A 24,965-nucleotide genomic window follows, 5' to 3' on the forward strand; every position below is an offset into this window, starting at 1 on the left:
TCTACATTTTTAAACCACAAGGAAAAGAAACCCAGAGCTACCAAGAATATTTTATTGACTTGGAACGGGTTTTGGAAGCTGTATTTTTAAACCAACTAGGTGATTTTGATGATCAGACAGTTTGAGGTGGTTTCCCCCCCCGCCCCCTTTCCTCTTTCTCTTCCCTTCAGTAAACTGTTTTTCAACTTTGTTTTTCAGTGAAACCCATTTCCTCCTCACTGTGGACTTGATCCAGAGGCTGCGCCCATCTCTCCCACGTCAACAGTCCTGTGTCCTTGGCAGAGGACAGTGCTATCATTCTGGGCCTTTCCCTCCTCCTCAGCCAAACCCCTGCTTCTGCACCTCTGTGCAGCTAGTAAAAAGGCTGAGTTCCCAGCTGCAGGGAAAGCTCCCACCCGCTGCCATTCTCAGGGATGAGGGGAATGTGCAGCTTTCTTTGCATTTTCCCAGAGCAGCTAGCTCTGTCCCAGGCCTCAGGCGTCCCCGGGTTGGAGTAGAATCTAGCCACAACCAATTTCCAGAGCCAAACAGTCCTGAGTGAACCTGCAGAAATGCAAGAGCTGGGTGCTTCCTGAGTAAAGTTTTCCCGTGAGAGGGCATGAATTGATTTGGGACAAAAAGCACTTGATGGCCCAGGAACATAGGATTTGGGGGAGCCCTGTGCTGAGTGGAGGTGGGTGGGTATATTTCCTTGGGCCGCAGAGCCTCTTGTCGGGTGGGATCAGCCACTCCAGCCAGTCGCCACCTGGCCCAGCTTTGGAAGATGAGGAGAATGAATTTCACAGTGGTCTCCACGGGGCCATGGCACTGAAACAGCTGCAGGAGGGGACACAGCTGGTGTGGTCCCCACCCCTTCCCACAGAGCTGCTCTGGAGGAATGCCACCCTGCCCGTGGGGCGTGAGACGGTCCTCCTTGCTGTGGTTCCAGGGGCCGTGGGAAGGTACCTCTCAGCTAAACCCCCATTTTTGAGGGCACAAGTTGGCCTTTATTAAAATAAAACCCCATCGTCACTTATTCCAGTAGCTCCCCAACCTAGATAAACATCAGGATCACCCAGGATGTTTATTAAAAAATAAAGATTAATAAAATTAGTGAGTTTGGGGGGGCTTCACTGGTGGCGCAGTGGTTGAGAATCTGCCTGCTAATGCAGGGGACATGGGTTCGAGCCCTGGTCTGGGAAGATCCCACTTGCCGCGGAGCAACTAGGCCCGTGAGCCACAACTACTGAGCCTGCGCGTCTGGAGCCTGTGCTCCGCAACAAGAGAGGCCGCGATGGTGAGAGGCCCGCGCACCGCGATGAAGAGTGGCCCCCGCTCGCCGCAACTAGAGAAAGCCCTCGCACAGCAACGAAGACCCAACACAGCCAAAAATAAATAAATAAATTTATAAAAAAAAAAGTAGTGAGTTTGGGAACCCATCCCAGACCTAATGAATGAGAATCTCTTTGAGGAGGGCTGAGGCTGGAATCGGTGTGATTCAGTTTTATCAGACTGCTTTCCTGGTTCCAGAAGTTTGAGCCCCTAGAATGAAGAGGGAATGGTGGGGTCCCGGTTGAGAGAAAATATTTAGAGTCACCGTTCAGAGGCATATCTATGTGCCAGAGAATTGCAAATTTCAGTTAAATAGGACATTATCTTATTTAGTCATCAAAACAAAGGTATGGCCAATGATTACCTCCATTTTGCTGATGAGGACATGGGAGCTCAAAAAGGTCACATGGCTCAGAAGAGGCAGAGCTGAAACTCAGATCCAGATCTTTCTCTTAGCATCTCTGCCATGGAAAGGATAATGTGAACCCTGGGCACCGCCTTAGGAGGTAGGGCAGCACATGACCAAACTGTGGCATCAACACCAGTGAGGCTGATTTTGGACTTCTGACTTCCAGAACTGTAAGAGAATAAATTTGCATTGTTTTAAGTCACTTGGCTTGTGGTGATTTGTTACAGCAGCAACAAGAAACTCATCCACTAGCCTAGACATAGAGAACTAGCAAGCAGTTGAGCCTCTTCTGGACCTGCAGGCCCAGCTCTATGGAATCCCTGTCCCACACTGCTTGGGGTTGGGCTAGAAGTGCAGGTGAGGCCCTGAAGGGCCCCAGACAACATGGTTGGTGAGATACGGGCCTGTGGGAGGTGTGTGCACGTGCCTGTGTGTTAGAGCGAAGGGAAGAGCATGCCTTCATGCATCGGGAATTTCTGGGTAGACGATCCACCAAAGCCATGTCAACATTTTTCTCTCCAGGAAAAAAATAACTCAATCCCTATCAAAGAAGTCACAGTTTCACATGCACATACCTGGACGGACTTGTGGGTCCTGGGGAGAAGCAAAATAACCCTCCTGCTCCAGGCATCTTTAATTTTCACAGGGCAGGGAGCACAGCTGAGGGAGGCTGGGGGGGCCATCAGCCAAGGACTGTGGACACATTGTGACATCTGGATTTCCCCAAAGCTCTGGGGTCCTGTGGAGTGGGCGTTCCACCCCTACCCCCATCCCCACAGGGCTTCCCATTTCCACAAAATCTCTGGGAAAATTTGACACATTTTTTTTCAGCAGCAGAGAGCAATTGGAATTTCCAGCTTAATTCCAGATGTGGTGCTGACTGTGCTGGGGAGTTTGGCCTTATAAAGCATCCGGGAGGCCCATCATCCCATCGGACCCCCCCCAGCACTGGCCTGTACAATTGTGCGCGTTCCCCTTCTTCAACTCCGGGTCTTGCAGTTGGACTTTTCTCTGGAGAGCTGGAGAGAGCCCATGCATGTGGTTTTCACACGTGTGGAGAGGGCTGGGTGGCGGCTGGGCCTGAGCCGGCAGGCTGGAGCCCAGAGTGCCTCTGGGGCAGGTAGTGGGGGCCATGACAGAGAAGGAACCAAGTCGTGAGGAGCGCTCTGGGAATGTGGACGAGGCCAGAGACTGGATCTGGAGCAGGCTGGGGAGGGGGCGGGGGGCGGCGCTCAGGCAACCAAGGGGCCAGTCTGAACTGAGGTCATAGCTGGTGCCTGGCCAGGGGCTGCTGAGAGGGCAGGCAGAATGGAAAGGCCCTTAACCCAGCCAGCGTACCCTGGTTCCTGGGGCTCAGTCCCCCAAACAAGACGTCAGGACCAGACGGCTCCTCGGCAGGAGTGAGGGTCCCACTCGATGCTTCAGTGAAACCGCGACAGGATTAAGAATGTCACTGCCCCCCCCCACAAAAAATGTCACCCCCCTTTTCACCTAAATGGGAAGGAAATCCAAAAAAGAGGGGAAATATGTATACATATAGCTGAATCACTTTGCTGAACAGCGGAAACTAACACAACATTGTAAAACAACTATACTCCAATAAAAATTAATTGAAAACAAAATGTCACCCCCTTTTGGCAGCTTATCTATGATTGCCCTAGTTAGCAGATAGAATAATGCACCACCCCCCAAGATGGCCACATCCTAATTCCCAGAACCTATGAATATGTTACCTCACAGGCAAAGGACTCGGCTGATGTGATCATGTTACGGATCTTGAGATGAGGAGATTGTCCTGGAGTATCTGGGAGGGTCCAATGTAATCACAAGACTTCCTCCTAAGAGGGAGGCAAGAAGGTCAAAGTAATGGAAAGGCGATGCGACAGCATGATGGACGAAGGGGCCACAGGGCAAGGAATGCAGGTGGCTTCTAGGATCTGGAAAAGGCAAGGAGATGGAGTTTCCCATACAGCCTCCAGAAAGAACACAGCATTGCCAGTACTTTGACTTTAGCCTGGTGAGGCTGATTTTGGACTTCTGACCTCCAGTAATGTAAAATGAATTTGTGTGTTTTAAACCACTAAGTTTGTGGTGATCTGTTACAGCAGCGATAGGAAATGAATACACCCTCCCATCGTGTGGTGGGTGTCATGCTCTGCCCCGTTCCCTTCGACAAGTGTCTTTTCAACATGATACAGGGTGAGGGGAGTATCCCACTTGTCCTTCCCCAACGGCCCTGGCTGAGCACCAGCACAGACCACCACGAGGAGGCCGGGAGGGGCTGCTTCTCGCCAGCCAGGGCTTCCAGCTGGTAGCAGAGCTGGGCCCTGTCCAGGACCCCAGGCTCCTGGGCCAAGACCTTCCCCCTCAGCCACTGCCTTCCTTCACGCCATGGATGAGACAGCCACGGGCCTGCTGTTTTCTCCAGCCCTCTACCTTCCCCCCATTCTCTGGGGCTCTGCTCCCCACTGCCAACAAGGAGAACAACATTTTCAAGCTGCAAAAGAGGGAACCAGAACACACACACACACACACAGCTCTGGAAGTACTTGCTTCCTGGGAAATAGACGTCAGCTACACCTGCTGTAAACAGGGTTCTAACAAACTCAGGTGCTGTGTTGAGCCAGGGCAGGAGGTGGTCCGGCAGGGTCAGTGTGTGTGGACGTGGGACAGTACAGAGGGACAGAGGGCCCCGCATCCCTGCCCCCGAGAATGTTGAGATTCCACAGCACCCCCTGTCACTTATTTCTCTCCCCTCTCCTTACAAGGCCAAGCATAGACACCTATGCACGAGTCACACAGGCACCCGCATGCACACAAACATACACAGGGACACAAGCAGTGCTGGCGTGTGCAAAGAGAAAATGGGCAAACACATGTGCATAGACACCACCCAACACACTTAAAAACAGGCAGTTGTGCCTCAGCAGGGCAGACCGACACGCCCACATACACAGATACCGTACACACTTGCACACACCCACAGGGGTGCACACACATACAGACACACCCATGCCCGAGTAAAGAGCACCTGTGCAGATGGACACCTGGACACCTGTGAGCAGAGAGGACTGTCCAGTGCTTCCCACACCTCCCTGCAGGGAGGGAGGTGGAGATTTCCTCCCCGACCCACCCTCCTGAGCTCTGCTCTGGAGCCCTCTGCTGGGGAGGCCAGGAACAGGCTGTCAGGCCCTCCTTGGCCCTGGAGCTGAGCTGGCCTGGACGGGGGGGTGGGGTTTGGAGGGAAGGGGCATGAGGAGAGAAAGGGAACCAACCAGAGCCAGCCCCTGGGCCCTCAGCATCCTGCCCCCACGTGGTCCAAATGACTTTCTGCAGCCTCCAATCTGGGGCTGAAGGAGAGATTTCCCTCGCAAAGATTCCTCTTGGACCCCAGCCTCATTTTGCCAGACTCCAGGCCGACCGTGCCCTTTCAGTGGCCACTGCTAGCGCGGCTGCGTGCCGAGGAAGGGGCCCTGGCCTGGCAGCACCACACACCCCTCTCTCCAGGACGAGCCAGCTTTCCCCTCCCACACTCCAGGAGCCCAAGCTGACTCCACCCTACTCCCCTCACCCCACCTGGGCCACCTTGCAGTGGCACTGCTGGGCACCCAGCCCCCTTGCCACCCACAGGGTCTCTGACTCTGCTTGTTACAGCTGCCTGTTCAAACCTCCACCTCCTGTACTTCTTCATAGATACCACCCTCCTGCTCTCCACAGCTTTTTCTTTCCATTTTCTCCTGGGGGAGAGGGAGGAAGTGAAGAAGATCTGGGCTTTGGAATAAGATGGATGAACCCGAATTCAGATCTCAGCCCAAAGGTGGGATTTACTCACCAGCTATGGGCCTCTTGGGCAGCTAACCTAACTGCCCTCAGCCTCAGCTTCACCAGGTAGAATGGAGATCATGTTACTTAGGTGGTGGCAGGGTGAGAACATTCTCAGTGCCCAGGACCAGAGCTGGTGTAAGGGGTGAGCCAGCCAGGCAGCTGGCTAGGGTGCCGTCTTTAGGAGGTACTCAGTCATCACTGGACATATAAGGAGATGAAAAAACCACGTCTGGAACTCTTTTAAGGGTCAGTTGGACATTCTTCTTTAATAAGCTACTTGCAATGGGGTGGTGGGGGGACCCCAAAAGAAGAGGCCAGAATAACGATAGTTGGTCTCTAAGCTGTTCCGTAAGGAGGGCGGGGCAAGGTCTCTAGAGAGTTTTTGTGTGTCTAATTGCAGCATGCAAGTTCAGCGTCAGAGCTGAACTGCTCAGAGGAGATGGAGTATGCAGCAGGGGTCCCCTCCTCTGCCCACTCCCCCCTTTCTCCAAGCAGAGATCAGTTCCACTATATTAAAGCTGAACTGATAGTAAAGGAATACCAGTTTGATGGGACATAAAATGATTAGCCTGCTTGGGGGACCCACATGCTTCCCAATTGGGCCCTTCCTGACACGTGGAAGGTGATTAATAAATGTTAGTCGGGTCTGTCTCTCCAGCGCTTGGCCCGAAGACTTCTCTGCAGCCCCCTCCACTCAGCCTAGCCCTTCTCGAATCCTCTCTGCCTGGTCCTTGGGTCTACGGCATCACTTAGTTCTTCACCACACCCTTTCCCCCCAACCTTAGCCCACTGGCCCAGCCCATCCTGCAAACCTCAAGGCTTCTAGCAGGCGTCAAGATTTCCATTTCTTGGGAAGTCAGATAGCTCTTATACATTATCCTGTTTAAAACAACAAAAGGCAGCTGCTATCTTGCCCCGGAGGAAAGTATCTCCTTATCTTAAATGTCTACCATCAGGCAGTCCCCGCTTGCCAGTGAGTAACATTTCAAAACTTGGTTTCTGGGAAGTGGACTAGGGTTCCAGACAATGAGCCAAGAGAAAATCGAGGACTCAGCGTTATGAATGGGGCTCAGTTTTCCAGGTTGAGCCATAAATGCTCATTTAACGCATCACAAAGCTGGGCTGCCACACACCCACACAGGGGAAAAAAGAAAAACCCTACTGTTTCAAGACCTACAGGTAGAAATGGAAAATAACAATGTGGGGGTAGAAAATTGTTTATTTTTTCTTGAAAGCTGGTGCTTGAGGGAAAGCAGGTTTCTTAACAGGAGTATGAGGCGATGGGTGGGACACTCTGAAGGAAACTTTGAGGTGTTTTCAAGTGCTTTAGAGGCGGAAAGCTTTTGTTCTTCAACATTCTGATGAATCTTTCTGGCGTTCAGTCTGCCTTTTTTTTTTTGACACGGGGCAGTCCTGGCTCTATCCTGACACGCAGTCAGCCAGGATTGTTTGGGTTGAAAGAATAAACTGGGGAAAGGAACTCATGAGGTAACTGGGGTCGGGTTGTTAGAAAGGAGATGAAGGAAGTGGATTCAAGGGTGTGTAATGTGGGTTTTAAAGATGCCCTGAGGGGAATTCCCTGGCAGTCCAGTGGTTAGGATTCCACGCTCTCACTGCTGAGGGCCTGGGTTCAATCCCTGGTCTTGGAACTAAGATCCCACAAGCTAAAAAAAAAAAAGGCCCGAGGAAGAATGAGCTGAACTGAACTGATTGTGGTAAAAAACAAAGAACAAAAACAGAAAGAAAAGGGAAATTATGGTACATATGTGACCCCATCCTTCCAATCTCAAAAGAAACAAAAGGAGGTGGAAGCTGGACTGTTCCAAGGCTGGCCACGAGGTGACACCACAGGCCCAGGACAGCTTGGTTGCAGTCATGGCAGGTAGAGGGGACTCAGGAGGTCCCAGGGGACTGGGGGAGTCACAGATTTGGAAGCACAGGACATTCTCAGATTCCATCCCCCTTCGACTGAGTTGGAGAGAGAACGCTTATGCACATTCCCTTCCTTCTCCAGCTCCCATCCCATCTCCCCTGAGGGCTTTATGTTGGTATACTACGTGGCATGGGGATGGATGGTGCCCAGAGGGATGGGGGCCCAGGACGGCAGGTGAGTGAAGAGATGAGGAAGATGGGGCTCAGGAAGGTCTTGGACAGAACCTTGATAGCGTGAGGGGGCAGAAGACCATGAACCTTTATTGAAAGTCCGCCTCCACTCACAGGTCCTGACACAGGGAAGCCCAGAGGGGAAGCAAGCCACCCCACCTACAGGGCTGCCCACGGATGCAGGTGATTCAGAGTTTAGGTTTGGCTGATAACAGCCCCAGAAAAGCTGAGAATGAGCCCTTTGTGAGGGTGGCTGATCCTCAGGCCCCCTCCTCACAGCTGGGCCGGCTACAACAGGCCTGTGAGGGGAGCTGCCTTGCAGGAAACAGGACTGACTGGAAAAATGCAAAGAAACTGAACGTTCTCTACAGTGAGATGCTGTGTGAGAACTTTAGGATGCCTCAGGGCAAATGTGCAGGAGACAGATGCATCTTGGCTGGAGCCCACTTTATTTCCATCCAGGTTTTCAATCTCATCTGTGTCCCCTCTCTCCCACCCCCAAATCCCCCAGAGAAAACGTCACTTTCAGTACTGTGTAAGTCAGGACTCTGGGTTGCAAATGGCCAAAACTCAGCTTGAATCAACTTGGTGAAAAGGGGGCATTGACTAACTGGATCAATCAGGGCAAGAATGGAGCTCACCCTGCTGGGACTCCCTCTCTGCATCTCTCAGAGGCTGGTGTCATCCTATCTTCTGCAGACAGGCTTTGCCCTGCCTTGGCAGGGAAAACGACCATGGTCAGTTCAGGGTTTATGACCAGAAAGAAAATTATACCATCTGCCACTTGGTTAGGGAAAAGTCCTGAGGAAGAACTCTGATTGGCTCGCCTTGAGTCATGTGCTCAGTTCTGGACCAATTGCTGTGGCCAGAGGGATGCATTACTGTGGTTTTCCCAGACTGAGTCACTTGCCCAACCCTGTGGGAATGAGGTACTGAACAGACACATACAATACAAGAACCTCCTTGCTGTGTACTTGGGGTCTCTTGAGGCAGAACTGCTAGTTGTTCCCCTGATAACAATTTCCCCTTTTCTCTAACAGAACAAAAGGTGCTTACTGGGATACATGGCTGCCTGGAATAAAAACTACATTTCCCAGGCTCCCTTGCAGCTAAGGATGCTCAGGCTGCTAAGAGTTCTGGACAATGGGATGTGAGCACAACCAGGTGTGAAACTTCCAGATGGGGAGCATACTCTTGGCCCTCTTTCCCCCACTTTGTGCAGTCTGGAAGCCTATGTGATGGTGAACCACTTTGGATCCTATGGGTGAGAACAAGACCACAGAGATGACAGAGTAACAAGTCAGTCAGAAGAAGTCTGAGTCCCTGAAACCATTGTGGCCCCAAACTGTTTATGCCTGGACTGTTACACAGACATCTCTCTTGTTTAAGCCACTCTTATTTTGGGTCTCTGTTACATCAGCCAAGTCTATATCCTAAGTAATACATCTTGGGACCTTCTCTTGGTACCCACTGCTGTGGGCTGAAAATGCCATCTCTTGTATCCAGGACAGAATTTGTTCTCTGACCATGTATATATACCTCCATCCAAATCCAGAAAAGTCCTCCCAGTAACCAACCTATCGTTTGCTGGGAGTGTGACCAGACACATCGCAGAGGCAGATCTGTTCTCTCTAACCTGAGAAGTTATTTTCATTTCTCCCTACACCCTGACTCCATCTCACTGGGCATGTTCCAAAGTGTTTTGTATGTGGGTTAGACCAGACTCTGTGTCAGCCCAGGGCTCCTATAGAGTGGAGGCCATGCTCCCTCATCAGACCGGGACTCCTGAGTGCTGGAGCCACGGAGAAGTATAAAGCCCAGGCCCTGCCCCCGGGATACTAGCTGTGCCCCTCTCTCTAGGGTAAGGGCAGCACACAGATGGCCCATCTGCCTCTGAGGCAGGAAACTTGGAGCACAGAGTTACTGAGAGCCGAGCAGTGGAGGACTCAGGAGAAACTGCTGATTCCTGCCTCTTCTGCTGCCACCTGGGAGTGTTCCGACCTCGGGCTTCTACTCAGATCTTCGAGGCCCATGGTCCTGAGGGAGGGAAGATAAAGCACCAGCGGGGTAGGGGCTGGGTTTCTGGGATGGGGGAGAGGCAGTGGCTAGGTCATATCTGAGGTCAGTGTAGGAGATGAGGCACAGAAAATAATCCAGGGGCTTTGAGTCTAACGATCCCAGACCCTCATTCCAAGCTTTCATGGTTTAAGAAGGATAATTGAGTTAATCCTAGGTGGGAAATCCAGAAGGAAAACTTGCCTCAGACCACAGAAACACAGGCTGAGCTGGGCTGGGCTCTTCCTTTCTTTCTGTACTGATTGTGTTGAGGAACAATGGTGGGCAGGCCCGCGTCTTTCTGAGAGCCGTCCTTGGCTCCCAAGTGGCTGGCTTCACCTCTTCTTCTTTCCCTCTGATCATCCTCCCGCAGAGCGGCCTCCCTAAGAGCCAAGACGGTGTCTCTACCCTCAGACTGGGGTCTGAAGACTTCTCATAGGGTAAGTTGGACTATCCCAGGGCCATAGGAGCCAGCAGGCCCCACCTGAACCAACAGGAAGGTGACATCAGGTGTCCAGGCTGCACCCCTGGATCTCCTTAGAGATGGAGGCAAGACCTCCAGCCCCACCTCTCTAACCGAGGCAGTTCTCTGCACTGGTTTCCCCTGACCCCAGCACTGGATCTAAGGGAAGAGTACTGACTTCCTGGCTCCCCTTCCCATGAGGTACATCAACCCTGAGAGACAAACAGGGCTGATGACACAATGGCGTGGAAGCAAGATGCTGAGTGATGACCTTTCCACGCACGTGCCACAGCAAGGAGCACGCAGCGCTCCTAGCTGGCGAGAGAGAGCCAAGGCTGGCCTCCCCTCCCACCACAGCACGGCTTCCTCGCCTGCCTCGGCTGAGCCCTGATATGCTTGCCTGCCCTCCCCTGCCATCGGCCCTCCCTCTGCTCTCACACGATGCGCCCTGGCGCTCCTGCACCACAGGCAGCGCTCTCTCCTAGATCTTCAGCCTCTTCTTGGAATGCGTCCTCCTCCTCCTGGCCCTGAGCCACCACCTCCCAGCAGCCCTCTCAGGTGGAGGATATTTAGCCTCACATTCTCTGCACCTCAGGGTTAAAAGGTGGAGCTTGTCCTTTTTATTCCTCATGGTCACTTCCAGCCCATCACTCCCATCCTCTTGTAAAGCCCTGAACCATTGACACTGCTGCTTCCAGCTATGCCATCCTCAGCCTGTCAGCCCTGTCATCTCCCAGCCTCCCAGGCTTGCTCCTCAGCCCTGTCATCTCCCAGCCTCCCAGGCTTGCTCCCTCCCCCACTGAAGACCCACGTTCCAGCCTCCTCATCTTCTCCCATACCCCCTCCTGCCACTATCCTAGACAAATAGAATGACCTATATCCACACTCTGACCTCTTGCTTCCATCACCTACATCTCCAATAATTCCCGCCTTAGCTATCCATTGCCACATTTAGCCCTGAAGACCTTATGGCCACCCAAAGCCTTACTTCTGAAATCAGAACTTCTCACCTTCCACTATCCATCCATCCATCCATTGCCTCCAAGCCTTTCTGCTCCCTGGCCCAGGTGGCCCTGCCACAGCTCTCTGGCCTCATAGAACTCTCCAGTCCACAGATTCCTTCACTTTCTCTCTATCCATCAGCTCCCTCCTGCCTTCACTTCTCTCCTCTCCCAGTTTAGAGTCCATGGTTTGTGGATGAATAAACTGTGGGATATTCACACAATGGACTATCACAAAGCAGGTTAAATAAATGAGCCACAGCAAAGTAAATAAATAAATCTTAGCCATATACAAAGTAAATAAATAAATCTTAGCCATATACAAAGTAAATAAATAAATCTTAGCCATATACAATTAGGTAAAAAATGTAAGTCCCCAAAGATTGCATGGAGAACGATACCCTTTTAATGAGGTTAAAAACAATTAATATAAAATATATAATTTTTGGAAATATATGTAGATGCAATAAAACTATATAAAAAGGATATCAAGGGAATGTGGTACACAGACTTCAGGATGATAGTTACTGTGGGTTGGGGGAGGTAGGGGGTTGGGATGGCGAGGAGGAATCATATGGAAAGATGTGGGTCATTGGCAAGGCTTTGGTTTGGGTGGTGGTTTTGCAGGAGCCTATTTAATCATTACAAATAACTAATTAAAAATATAGCACGAGTGGATCAACGATGAGTGCGTCAGGGAACAAAGGATGTGTGGAGGAGTCCAATGAAATCAAGATTCCATGGGTTATCATGGCACTACTCTCTTGCAATTATATTGAACCTCCCTCATCTTCCCACCACTAAATTCACAGATATCCCCGTGTCTGCCTCATTACAATGGAAGAAGTGTCCCAGTTTCTTCAGTGAAAGAAAAATTCCATCTCTTATTCCCTGAATCCCATTCCTCCTCATCTTCTCAAGGGCTTTTTTCCTTCGGCTCTCTCCCCACTCTCTTTCCTCATCAATCTCTCCCTCCTTAATGGGTTATTTCCACGAGCATACAACATGCTCTAGTCTCTCCCATCTTAAAAACAAATAAACTGGGAATTCCCTGGTGGTCCAGTGGTTAGGATCTGGCACTTTCTCTGCCGTGGCCCGGGTTCAAACCCTGGTCGGGGAACTGAGATCCCGCAAGTCATGCGGCGCAGCCGGATAAAAAAAGGGAAAAACAGATAAACTTTCTGTATTAGTTAGGATAACGTTAGGCTGCTGTAACAGAGAAATCCCCAAAGACTGTATCAAAGGTAGAAGTTGACTCTCACATGAAAAGCCTAGGAAGGCAGTGTAGGGGTGATATGGTAACTTCTTCTATCTGTTGCTCTGCCATCCTTAACTTGCAGCTTCTCTCCAAGATGGATGCCCCAGCCCTTGCCAGCACTTCAACCTCCCAGCCAGAAGGAAAGGGGAAAAGAGGAAGGAGGAGATAAAGCTACTTCCTTTGAAGGACACGGCCTGGAAGTTGCATACATGTCCAATCACAAGGTATTGCCCTCAGACTTGGTCAAAACATACACCTAGTTGCAAAGGAACTTAAGAAATATGGTCTTTCGTTGGGCAGCAATGTGTCCACTTAAAGATTCCATCACTATTGAAGAAGAGGAGAATGGCTATTGAGGGAAAGCTGGCGATCTCTACCACCCTCTGCACCTTTGACCGCCCAAATAAATGCACGCTCTCTTCTCACACATGCAACATGCTAATCCCCTTCCCAAGCCCAGACCCGCAAGGTTTCATCCATTACTGCAACCAGCTCAGAGCTCAGGCCTTCCTGACAATTGTCAGATCTTTATATGAAGTTCAGATGTTGGTCTGGTGACATACAAACTAAAAACCAAGTTATCTATTTGCTCCCCTTTACCAACCAGCAACACATATACATATGCTATACAAGGTAGAACAGGATAACCACAATTAATCTGCCATTTGGAGAGGGAAAAATAGAAAACACATAGCAGGAACATAACAATTAACAGATCCCACTGGGCAGGAATTCCAAAGGTTCCCTATCTCAGAAAGGAGAATGTTCTTTGGTATCGAGTACCTGAAAACATTCTCTGTGGCTCTTGGCTCTGCCTTCTGGGCAGTACTTCTTTGTCTACCTGTTGTCCTCCAGGGCCACATCTGAAAAGGGCATTGGAGAATATACCCTTCTGGGTGGTGACGGTGCAGTGTTCACAGCCAGTTTCCTGCTGGTGCAGGTTTGGGAGCTCACAGCTTGCTTTAGGAGTTAAGCCATTCTAGAGTTGTACTGGCCAGCCTTGTAGACTTTTGCCAATGACTTTCCCTCAAAAACTTAGCATAACATTAAAAAGTTAAATACAAAAAATAATTCAATTTACCATCATATAGAAAAGGATTAAATAGGAATAAATCGAACAAGGCTTATACATTGAAAACTATAAAACATCATTAAAATAAATTGAAGAGAAACTAAATAAATGGAAAGTCATCCTGTGTCCATGGATTAGAATGCAATATTGTTAAGATGGTAATATTTCCCCAAATGACATACAGACTCAATGAAATTCCTATTAAAATTCCAGCTGCCTTCTTTGCAGAAATTGAAAATGTATCTTAAGATTCATAAAAAATTGCAAGCATTGCATATGCTTGGTCCAGCTTAGCCAAGACAGTCTTGAAAAAGAAGAACAAAGTTGGAAGACTCACACTACCCTATTTCAAAACTTACTGCAAAACTATATTAAGGGCTTCCCTGGTGGCGCAGTGGTTGAGAATCTGCCTGCCAATGCAGGGGACACGGGTTCGAGCCCTGGTCTGGGAGGATCCCACATGCCGCGGAGCGACTAGGCCCGTGAGCCACGATTGCTGAGCCTGCGCGTCTGGAGCCTGTGCTCCGCAACAAGAGAGGCCGCGATAGTGAGAGGCCCGTGCACCGCGATGAGGAGTGGCCCCCGCTTGCCGCAACTGGAGAAAGCCCTCGCACAGGAACGAAGACCCAACACAGCCATAAATAAGTAGATAAATAAATAAATAAATAAAATTTAAAAAATAAATAAATAAAGCAAATAATTAAAAAAAAAACACAAAACTATATTAATCAACACAGCGTGGTACTGGCATAAGAATAGACACATAAGTCGATGGAACAGAATTGAGACTCTGGACATGGAGACTTTGACACATGGTGAAAAAATAGTCTTTTTCAACAAATGGTCCCGGGACAACTAGATCTCCCTATTCAAAAGAATGTAATCAGATCCCTACTTCACACCACATATAAAAATTAACTCAAAGTTGATTATAGACCTAAATGTAAGAAAGAATACTATAAAACTGCATGATCTTGGATTAAACATTGGCTTTTTAATGTATGACACCCAAAGCACAAGAGAAAAGGGAAAAAATAGATAAATCAGATTTCATCTAAATTAAAATCCCTTGTGCTTCCAAAAACACCATCAAGAAACTTAAAAGACAACCCCCAAAATGGAAGAAAATACTGGCAAATTCTATATCTGATAAGGAATTTGAATTCAGAATATATATAGAACTCTTGTAACTCAACAATAAGGAGACACATAACCTAATTTGAAAAATGGGCACAGAATTTGAATAGACATTTCTTCAAAGAAGATATACAAATGACCAATAAACACATGAAAAGAGCCCAACATCATTAGCCAACAAAGAAATTCAAATAAAAGCCACAATGAGATACTGCTCCACAACCACTAGGATGGCTATATATAAAAAAAGGCAGATAGTAAGTGCTGGAGAGAACGTGGAAAATCTGGAACCCTCATATATTACTGGTGGGAATGTAAAATGGTGCAGCCACTTTGGAAAACAGTTTGACATTTCCTGAATAAGTTAAACACAGGATTACATTATGGCCTAGCAATTCCACTCCTAGGTATATACCCAAGAAAACTGAAAATATACGTTCACATAAAAATGTGTTCATGAACGTTCATACCAAGATTATTCATGATAATCAAAAGTGTAAAAAAACCAAAAGTCTATTAGTTGATGAATGGATAAACAAAATATGATATATCCATAACAATGGAATATTATTCAGCCATAAAAAGGAATGAAATACTGGTGCATGCTACTACATGGATGAATCTTGAAAACATTATATGCCAAGTAAAAGAAGCCAGACACAAAAGATCATACATTGTATGATTTCCATTTCTATGAAATGTCCAGAATAGGCAAATCTATAGAGACAGAAAGTAGATTAGTGGTTGCCAGGGGCTGGGGGCACGGAGGTAGTAATGGGGATTGACTGCTAAAGGGTACGGGGTTCTTTGGGAGGCGATGAAAGTGTTCTAGAATGAAGATAATGGTGATAGTTGCACAACTCTGTGAATACACTAAAAACCACTGAACTGTGTAATTTAAAGGGTGAACTTTATCATATGTGAACTATATCTCAATAAAATTATTTTTTAAAATTTATTTATTTATTTTTGGCTGCATTGGGTCTTCGTTGCTGCGTGCGGGCTTTCTCTAGTTACTGTGAGCAGGGGCCACTCTTTGTTGCGGTGTGCAGCCTTCTTATTGCAGTAGCTTCTCTTGTTGCAGAGCATGGGCTCTAGGCAGGCGGGCTTCAGTAGTTGCGGCACGCGGGCTCAGTAGTTGTGGCTCGCAGGCTCTAGAGCGCAGGCTCAGTAGTTGAGGCGCACGGGCTTAGTTGTTCCGCGGCATGTGGGATCTTCCTGGACCAGGGCTCGAACCCGTGTCCCCTGCGTTGGCAGTCGGATTCTTAACCACTGCGCCACCAAGGAAGTCCCTAAAACTATTTTTTAAAAATTAGTATGACTACAGTCTATTTGTTTCTAATCTGTTCCATAAGCAAGTAACCCAGCCAAAAAAGCTGGTGCAGACATAGTTCTTAAACCTGAAGACACATTTATGCATATTTATTTCCCAGCCTCTATACTCTGCCCATCCTACCCTCTCTTAACTTTACAATAGTTTATCAGGTTACTTAACCTAGTAGGCCTGGGTGGAAAGGCAACACCCTGAATCTGCTCTGGGCTGTTGAACTGACTCCCATTGTCTGGCAGGGTGTTCTTTTTTTTTTTTTTTTTTTAATTAATTAATTTATTTATTTATTTTTGGCTGTGTTGGGTCTTCATTTGTGTATGAGGGCTTTCTCTAGTTGCAGCGAGCGGGGGCCACTCTTCATCGTGGTGCACGGGCCTCTCACTATTGCAGCCTCTTTGTTGCAGAGCACAGGCTCCAGACGCGCAGGCTCAGTAGTTGTGGCTCACGGGCCCAGTCGCTCCGTGGCATGTGGGATCTTCCCAGACCAGGGCTCGAACCCGTGTCCCCTGCATTGGCAGGCAGATTCTCAACCACTGCGCCACCAGGGAAGCCCTGGCAGGGTGTTCTTAACTGGAGCTAACTGGGAAAGGCTTGGGCCACAGTCTTGTCTCCTGGGAAAGCTGCCTCTTCAGGGCTCCTTCATGTCACTTCCTCAGTTTGGGGTACAAAAGCAGTTGACTTTCTCAGCACCTTTCCAAATACTGGATTCTTAGTCAACTTACCTTATTGGCCACAGGCAGGAAGAATCTCCATGAACAGAGCTCTGTTTATTTTCATCTATGCTTGCAAACTGCTGTCTCTCTTCTGAGTTTTTCTCTCTTCCAGGACCTTGCTAAATGTGGGGAGAAGACTACCCACCAGCACTTGCACCTTTTCTAACCACTTCCTCTAGAACTAGAGGCTCTGTAGGCATGTGAACTGTCTTCCAAGATATCAGAGGAGACAGTGTTACCAACTGTTTTGCATAGCATGGGTCACCAGCGCTCCCACCTGACATACCTGCTCACCGTCTGACAATAGCACAACGCCTCATGTTTAAAATTTTGCCACGTCCAACATTCCACTTCTGGATATCAAATTCTATGTTAATCAGAATATGGTTTAGACTACTGTAACAAAGGCCTCAAACTACACTGGCTTACACAAAATAGAAGGGGTTTTTTGTTTTTTTTTTTTTTGGTTTGTTTTTCTCTCATGTACCTTGATGGTTCAGGGCTGATATGGGGGTTTAGTGGTTTTGGAGGACTCAGGTTTCTTGTATCTTTTTACTTCACTACTTTCAACATGCTGCTTCCAGCACACAGTCTAAGACAGCTTCTGTCAGAGGTTGGATTACTCAGGAAACAGACTCTGAGACAGATTTGCAGCCAGGTGTTCTACTGGGGAGTGAACCCTGATGGCGGGGGGAATGATGGAGGTAAAACTGGGCAAAGGGCAGAGCTGAGCTGTGATGCAGTCACAACAGAGGACTCAGCCAGTCCCGGAGGAGCTCTGGAGCTGGGGTGGCCTTCATAGTTGTCTCAGTTAAAGCAAGGAACTAGGCTTGTTACCCCACAAGTCATTGGATACGGGCCCCCTTTTGATACCCCCAGGGAGGAAGCATAACTTTGGGCAAAGCAGTTTCTGGGGAAAGATTCGGCTGAGCTGTGAGTGGACAGTGCTCCTGGCAGCTGGGGGAAGGAGGGCCTCGGTTTTAGATGGGGCATCAGGCAGTGTCCACTGGTGTCCAAGGCTACAGAGTCCACGAGAGCTCCCAAGGTTCTCACCACCAGGTTTGCCCATCCAGTGGGAAATGGAAAAGCCCACACAGTACTTCCACTCACATCCCTTTAACTAGACTTAGCCACATGGTTGCACCTGCCTGGAAGGTAAAAACTCGAGAATGAAAGCAAAAGTCAAGTCATTTGGAGTCATTTGGGAGTCTCTGCCACGTGTCCCTTGATTCCGTGTCCTTCTCTAGCCACTGTCTCATTTGTCTGTCCCTCCTCAGAACCTGGCTTCCTCCATTTCTGCATCTGTCTTTGCTCCAGAAGGCCCACCTGACATCTCTTGGATGCTGTGTTAGTCTTACTGGATTGTCTCTTTCAGTCACCTGCAAAAGTATTCAAACAAGCTCCTAGGGGAAAAAAAGATTTTATGAGGTCATGTATTGGATCAAAGAGAGGATCTATCTTCAGGCATGGATGGACCCAGAGGTTCCAATGATGTTACCAGAGCTGTCTCTCTCCATTTCCTGATCTGTCTACCCTCTGTGTTGGTTTCATTCTCTGGCTGAATGATGCCACTGACAGTGCCAGCCCTACATTTCCTTACAGCTCACAAGCTCAGAGAAGAGTGTAATCCTCTCTACTTCAGTGTCCCCGACGTGGGCTCACCCAAGGACCAATCTTTGTGTCCAGGGGGGTGAGTGCTCTGATTGGCCAGCCTGAGTCATGCCCTTCGGCATGCTTGGGGAAGTGAGGCCGTGTACGTGATAGCCCAACCAGAAACACTTGCTGGGGCGGGGGGATAGGCAGGGGGCTTCTATTGCTAAAAAGGAGGGAAGGGACGCTGATGCTGTTATAGCCTGGGCATCTCAAACTTAACATGTCTACAGCTGAACTCTTGGTTCCCCTCCCAGCTCCAAATATGTGCTGTCTCCACTCTTCCCATATGGTAAATGGCACCTCCGTCTACCTAGCTGCTTAGGCAAGATAACTGGGAGCCATCTTTGTACCTCCTTCCTTCTTCACCCTACATCCCAACGTTCATTTACAGATTCTACCACTCAGATGCTCTTCAACCAGTCCCATCGTCCATCTTCTCCATCGCCAATATGTTGCACAGCCTCCATCACCTCATCCTGTGCTATTCTGATGGGTTCCCCTGTCTCTGTGTGCTCACTCTCTCTTGTTGCTGGTTGTTACATGGCAACCAGAGGCATCCTCCTGAAACCTTCACATGAGACTGAATATAACATGATGACTAGGGGTGTACCTGGAACAAATGGGCACCAGTGTAAAGTATCCAATTCTTATTTTCCACTGGAGAAGTCCCAGATTAGAATTCACTGTCACTCATCACAGCACTTGGCACCTGAAGACTGGTTCAGTACCCATTTCCTCCCCCAGACTGGAAGTTCTGGGAGGGCAGGGTTTTTGCCAATCCCATAGTCCGCCTCATCTCAGGCACTGCTTGGAGCACACAGCCCTGGGGGCTCGGTGAAGCCAGGAAGATGTTCTTGGTACGAGTGGGAGGGGGTCTTGGAGCCAACTGCTTCCCCCAAGACACCTTAGATTTTCCAAAGAGGTCAAAGTCCTGGGGTGGGTTGGGGACCGCAGAGCTGCCATCCGAGCTCCCTCTATGGGAGAAGACCCAGGGAGAAGGAGGAAGATGGGAAGAGAGGCTGGGCCTAAGGAGGAGGAGAGCCTAAGAAAAAAGGCAGGAGAAAGCCAAAGATAAGAAGGGCACAAAACACTGAGCTGATCTCCCAGTGTTATGCAGCTGCTTCCCACTAGCTATCTATTTTGGGATAGGGAGGGTGGGAGGGAGACACAAGAGGGAGGAGATATGGGGATATATGTATATGTATAGCTGATTCACTTTGTTATACAGCAGAAACTAACACATCATTGTAAAGCAATTATACTCCAATAAAGATGTTAAGAAAAAAAAAGAAGGGCAAGCAGAATGAGTGGGGTGGAGGATTCCGGAGGAAGGGGCAGCTAGGATCCGCAGGAGGTAGGCTGGGGGTGGGAGGTTTGCAGAGGAAAGAGAAACCATTCTTTTTGAATGGGTCAGGGTGTGTGGGGGGGGTCTCCCAACACACTGATTCCAAGGTGTGGGAAGCTGAGATCGCCTGCCTTGTGCTGTGGTTTTCTCAGTCAGCCCAAGACCCCTGGGGAGGAGAGTGGGGGACACCCAGCCAGAGGCTACCCCAATCAGGAGCGCCCACAGTCTATGGTGACTGTCCCCAGCACCTTAACTCACTGTTGAGCAGTGGCCCAAGCCCAGCAATGCTCTATCGGGACATGCAATTACAGGGGTTGGGTTACAGCTCCAGCACTGGCAAGGGCTCGGTGGCCGGAGATAGGAAGGTGGCACCCGGAAGGGTTGTGAGTGTGCTGAACTGCAGGCTCCCAGCAGCACCCCCCAAGGCCGGCTCACAAGGCCTCCATTGTTGGGGGCTGGCTCCCAGCCCATCACCGGCCAGATAGGAGCTGCTGTTCTGACAAGGCAACAAAAGCACACCCCAAGTTCATACAGATGCCGTTACCCCATCCTTATCAGGCGGAGGGAAGGGAGCTAGCAAAGCTAATGTTGATTCAGAGAGAAAAAGGAAAAAGGCATGTTAACAATCATGGCGAAAGTGAGTTCCGGCAGCAGGGGTGAGGATCATGGGTGCTAGTCTGGGGTTTTTATAACGAGCAGCTGGAGGCAGGGGTGGGACGGTGAGGAGTGTCCAGTGGGTGGGGGAGGAGCCCCCCCCCCACCAGTGTGCCCGGCCCTGTGCCGGGGACAGAAGCCAAGCAGGTGCATTCTGCTGCTTAGAACTTGAAGTCTAGTTAGGAAAACAGGGCTCTTTTCTTCACCCAATATAATCAAGGGTCCACCGCTTGCAGGCTCTGTTTATAAATGCTGGGGGTTCCCAGGGCTGGCATTCTAGTGGATTGCACCGGAAAATAAAGAGTCCTGATGACTAGCACCTAGGGGCTCAGACAGAGAGAAGGGGTCTCCGAGATGGCAGGTCAGGAAAGGCACTGAGGGCTGGCCCTGGGCTGGGGGATGAGGGAGCAGAGCTCCTACTCCTGCTGCCTGCTTCTAGGCAAGGAACCTTGTCTCAATGAGCCAGTTTCTTCTTCTGTAAAATGGGGACAAGAGAAACTCCCCAAGGGGATTAACATTGAGATTGGAAAGAGAACCCAGTAAGCACGGAGCATGGTGGTAAATCACGATGAGCACTTGGTCAGTCAGATTCACAAAGGTGAGAGAGACGCACTCACCACGTGCAGGGGGCCGACAGTCCAAAAAGGGAGGTAAGACATGGGAAAGGTGCGGTGGACCCGAGTCAGGGTGGTGGGCTAGGATTGGGTTAGCTGGTGAGGAGTGGGGAAGGCAGCTCTGAGGACAGGAAGAGCAGCAGCAAAGGAATGGCAGCCCAAAGGAGCCCAGCCCGTTTGGGGGTGGAGGTGGTAAGGGTGGGACCATTCACATACCATTGTCCCCTCCCCCATCCCATCCCCAGAGACCCCAGAGTCAGCACACCAAAGACCATTTAAAAATTCTGCTGTGCCCTTTGGGTATGCTTTAAAATATAGATTTGGGAAGAAAGCACTTTAAAGATGAAAAGTCCCTAGAAAATATCAGTCTGTAGAATCTGCTGCACTCGAAATAGAGACACAGATGTAGAGGACAAACGTATGGACACCAAGGCGGGGAAAGTGGCCGGGGGGTGGGGTGGGTGGTGGTGGGATGAACTGGGAGATTGGGATTGACATATACACACTAATAAGTATAAAATAGATAACTAATAAGAACCTGCTGTATAAAAAAATAAATAAAATTAAATTAAAAAAAATAAAAAACAAAAAAGAATCTGCTTCCCTGAAGGCAGTGAGTAAAGAAGCCCATTCAATGGAGAATGGACTTGATTAAGAGGAAAGGGAATGGACTGCCTGGAAAGTTGGTTGCTGGGGAAACCTGCTATTAGAAAGGAGCCAGGGTTGTGGGGGGTGGGGGGGGGAAAGCATGTCCTGTGCATGTGTGTCATACACTAGCAGGAGTCTGAGACCAGGCTGCCATGGGCAGACGCGGCATGGGAGGAACAGAGAGGCTTATTTGTCCACTCGGGCTGCCAGAACAAAGTACTGCAGACTGGGTGTCTTCAACAACAGACGTTTATTTCTCACAGTTCTGGAGGCTGGAAGTTCAAGGTTAAGGTGCCAGCTGATTTGCTTCCTGGTGAGGACTCTCATGGCTTGTAGATGGCTGCCTTCTCTCTGTGTCGTCACATGGCTTTTCCTCTGTGCAGGTGCAGAGCGAGAGAAATCTCTTGTGTCTCTTCCTCTTCTTATAAGGACATCAGTCCTATTGGATTCGGGCACCACCCTCATGACCTCGTTTAACCCGAATTACTTCCTTAGGGGCCCCATTTACAAATACAGTCACACTGGGTGGTGAGGGCTTCAGTATATGAATTTGCAGGGGGGGGGTCACAAACATTTAATCCATAACAGAGATCTCCTTTAGTCTGCAAGAGGCAAGAGAAAGTAGTGTGCTAGAAAATAAAGTTTTCCCTGGGATTAGCAGAACAGATCACAGATTTAGTCCTCCTCTTGGGGCAATTAATGCTGACAGCACAGGAAGAGCTACAGATGGCCCATTACTCCCTGGGAGTACTGAGAACACTTTCCAGAGAAATTCTTAAATTGGAATCAGGAAAACAGTTTTTGCATTCATTTGCGAACAGTAGAAACTTAATGATGGAAATACCTGACTGTACCCAGATATTAGTTTTTCTTTAGATCTTAACCATCGGTGAGTAACAAGTCTTTATGATTCTTAGTTTAAGAAAGGTTGTAAATACAGGAAATCTCACTGGGTTATTAAAAGAGTACGATGTTCCATCTCTTAATTATGAATACCTTAGAAAATCTTGGGACTTCCCTGGCGGTCCAGTGGTTAAGATTCCGCTTTTCCACTGCAGGGGGCAATGGGTTCAATCCCTGGTCAGGGAACTAAGATCCGGCATGCCACGCTGCGTGGCCAAAAATAAAAAAAAAGACTTAACTGGTTGGTTCACATTATATAAATGTTGTTGCTCTTATTATTCATGTGATGACTGCTGTGTGAATAGCAGGTGTGGTGCTTGCAGGGAAAGAAAAATAAACCTTTACACAGCCAATTATGTGTCTGTTATTTTATTTACATCATCTCATTTAGTCCTCCCAACAATCTTGCAAAATTAGCATTAGTTCCACTAATTTGTTGGTTTGTTTGTTTTAAGGTAAGGCTAGGTGGAATCTTCCCCATTTGGCAAAGAGGGAAACAGGCTCAGAGAGGTTACGTTAACTCAGTAGAGATTAACCAGCTAGTAAGTGATAGAGTCAGGATTCGAACTCGGGTGTTTCTAAAGCTGATGCTCACGCTCTATACATCCTTTGCTGCCCTAGTCTTGCAAACCCAAACCAATGAGACAATAAGAGATGTCATGCACTCAGGCACCCGGCCACTTCACCCAGCCGTACATGCTCACATGCATGTACATTCAGGTCTGTGTCTGGCCATAGCCCCCTCCCTCACATCCAGCCATGGGTTGGCTACCTAAGTCCCAGCTGGGGAGTCATACAGTGGAAGGGAGGATATCACGGTGGTTCCTGACACAAGGTCAAGGTGACACCTGCCATTTCCCCTTCTGAATGCCAAGCATTCAATCTGTAATTGATTCTGGGTCCTTCTTTGCCTCAGCCTTTTATAGAAAGCATAGGCTACCCATACAGTTGGAGTTTCCTATGTCTCTATCTGCCCTGTCTGCATGCTAGCCTTGACTGTGGCTCCTCCAAATGCCTTCAGTCCTGTCCCAGTTGACCCCCCACCCCGGAAGAGAGCCATTTAAATGTGGGGCTGCCTGTGCCAATGCACAGAATTGCAGCCCGTCTCTCCCGTCCCAGTGCTCACTGTGGCTCCCCACCCCCGCTGAGTTTTTAAGACTCATTGTGGACTGAATTTTTGTGTGCCCTCAAAGTTCACATGTCAAAATCCTAACCCTGACAGGATATTATTAGGAGGTGGGGACTTTGGAGGTGATTAAGTCATAAGGGTGGAACGCTCATGAATGGGATTAATGCCCTTATAAAAGAGACCCCAGAGGGCTCCCTCACCCTTCCCACCATGTGAAGACACAGCAAAAAGATGGTCATCTGTGAACTAGGAAGCAGGCTCTCACCAGACACTGAATCTGATGGTGCATTGACCTTGGACTTCCCACCTCCAAAACTGTGAGAAATAAATTTCTGTTGTTTATAAGTCATCCAGTCTATGGTATTCTGTTACAGCAGCCTGAACGGACCAAGACAAGTCTTAACAAAAGTACCCTTCCTCCCGGAAGCCTTCTCTGACCTCCCAAGACCAGGGTGGCTTTCCCTTCCCTGGGCACCCATGGTAACCTGAAATTCCCCTATAAGAGCCCCAGCCCTCTTTGTGGTAGGGCTGTATTTACTTGTCAGTCTCGCCCACTACACTGGAAGCTTCCTGAGGGCAGACACTGGCTCTGTCGTCACTGTATCTCCCAAGCACAGCTCACTGTAGGTGCTCAGTTAGGTCCCCACATTTAGCAAATAAAAATTCAGAATGCCCAGTTAGATTTGAATTTTGGATAAACAATGAATACTACTACTAAGAAATACTACTAATAATGAATAAAAATACTGCATTATTGTGTCTGGTAACCCTATGCTCAATAAGTGTTTATTGTACTCCTTACTATGTGAATGAGCAAAAAAGCACAGAGAAAGGAAAAGGCCTTGTATTTGGAAGAAAGCAAGAAACATCAGTTTGCCTGGAACATAGCACTGGTGCAAATCTGTCACAGAGTGAAATGAGAGGAGCCCAGCACGCCTGTGCTCAGAGCAGCACCCGTACCTAGTAAGAAATCCATCACCAGTGATGGAGGGACGCGATAGAACGAACATGTTGCAGGGGGGCGAGGGGGGGGTTAAGTGCCAGAAAAAAGTAGTGAAGATGTCGAAGCAGAAATGGAGGGCGTGATGATGGCAGTGGCTGTGGTCATGGAGGCTTTTGAGGGGGTCAAGTGACCAGCAGGCTGCAGCCTCCACACCCTCACGATTCAGACTCACAGAGTGGCCATGTCCTGAGTCCACGAGCAGCTGAAACTCTCCTCCCAGACATTGTAGGGGTCTGTGCCCATCTCGAGCAGGATAAGTGCAAACCCTGATTCTCCTCTCCCCACCCAAAGAGTGGAGGGGGTCCCCTGTCCCCCTGGGGTTCCTGAGGCAGGAGTTAC

At 49.0% G+C, this 24,965-nt stretch overlaps 1 long non-coding RNA gene across 9 annotated transcripts in view; it reads right to left on the reverse strand.

The window, feature by feature from the left end:
• The window catches only part of LOC309644262, a 198,106-nt gene that overhangs the window by 10,562 nt on the left and 162,579 nt on the right, over positions 1-24,965 (reverse strand). The window contains exons 4-8 of one of the 9 annotated variants that reach the window (XR_014254313.1): positions 3,454-3,558; positions 3,059-3,211; positions 2,296-2,831; positions 1,676-1,888; positions 1,386-1,521 (exon numbers count right to left, since the gene is read on the reverse strand). This is a non-coding gene — a long non-coding RNA (uncharacterized lncRNA). Of the gene's footprint in view, positions 1-1,382; positions 1,522-1,675; positions 1,889-2,295; positions 3,212-3,453; positions 3,559-24,965 lie in introns of those variants that run through there. The other 8 variants (XR_014254317.1, XR_014254318.1, XR_014254319.1 and 5 more) reach the window with 8 other exon arrangements.

The sequence above is a fragment of the Balaenoptera physalus genome (assembly GCF_965194825.1).
Source record: "Balaenoptera physalus genome assembly, chromosome: 15".
In the NCBI taxonomy this organism is placed as follows: Eukaryota; Metazoa; Chordata; class Mammalia; order Artiodactyla; family Balaenopteridae; genus Balaenoptera; species Balaenoptera physalus.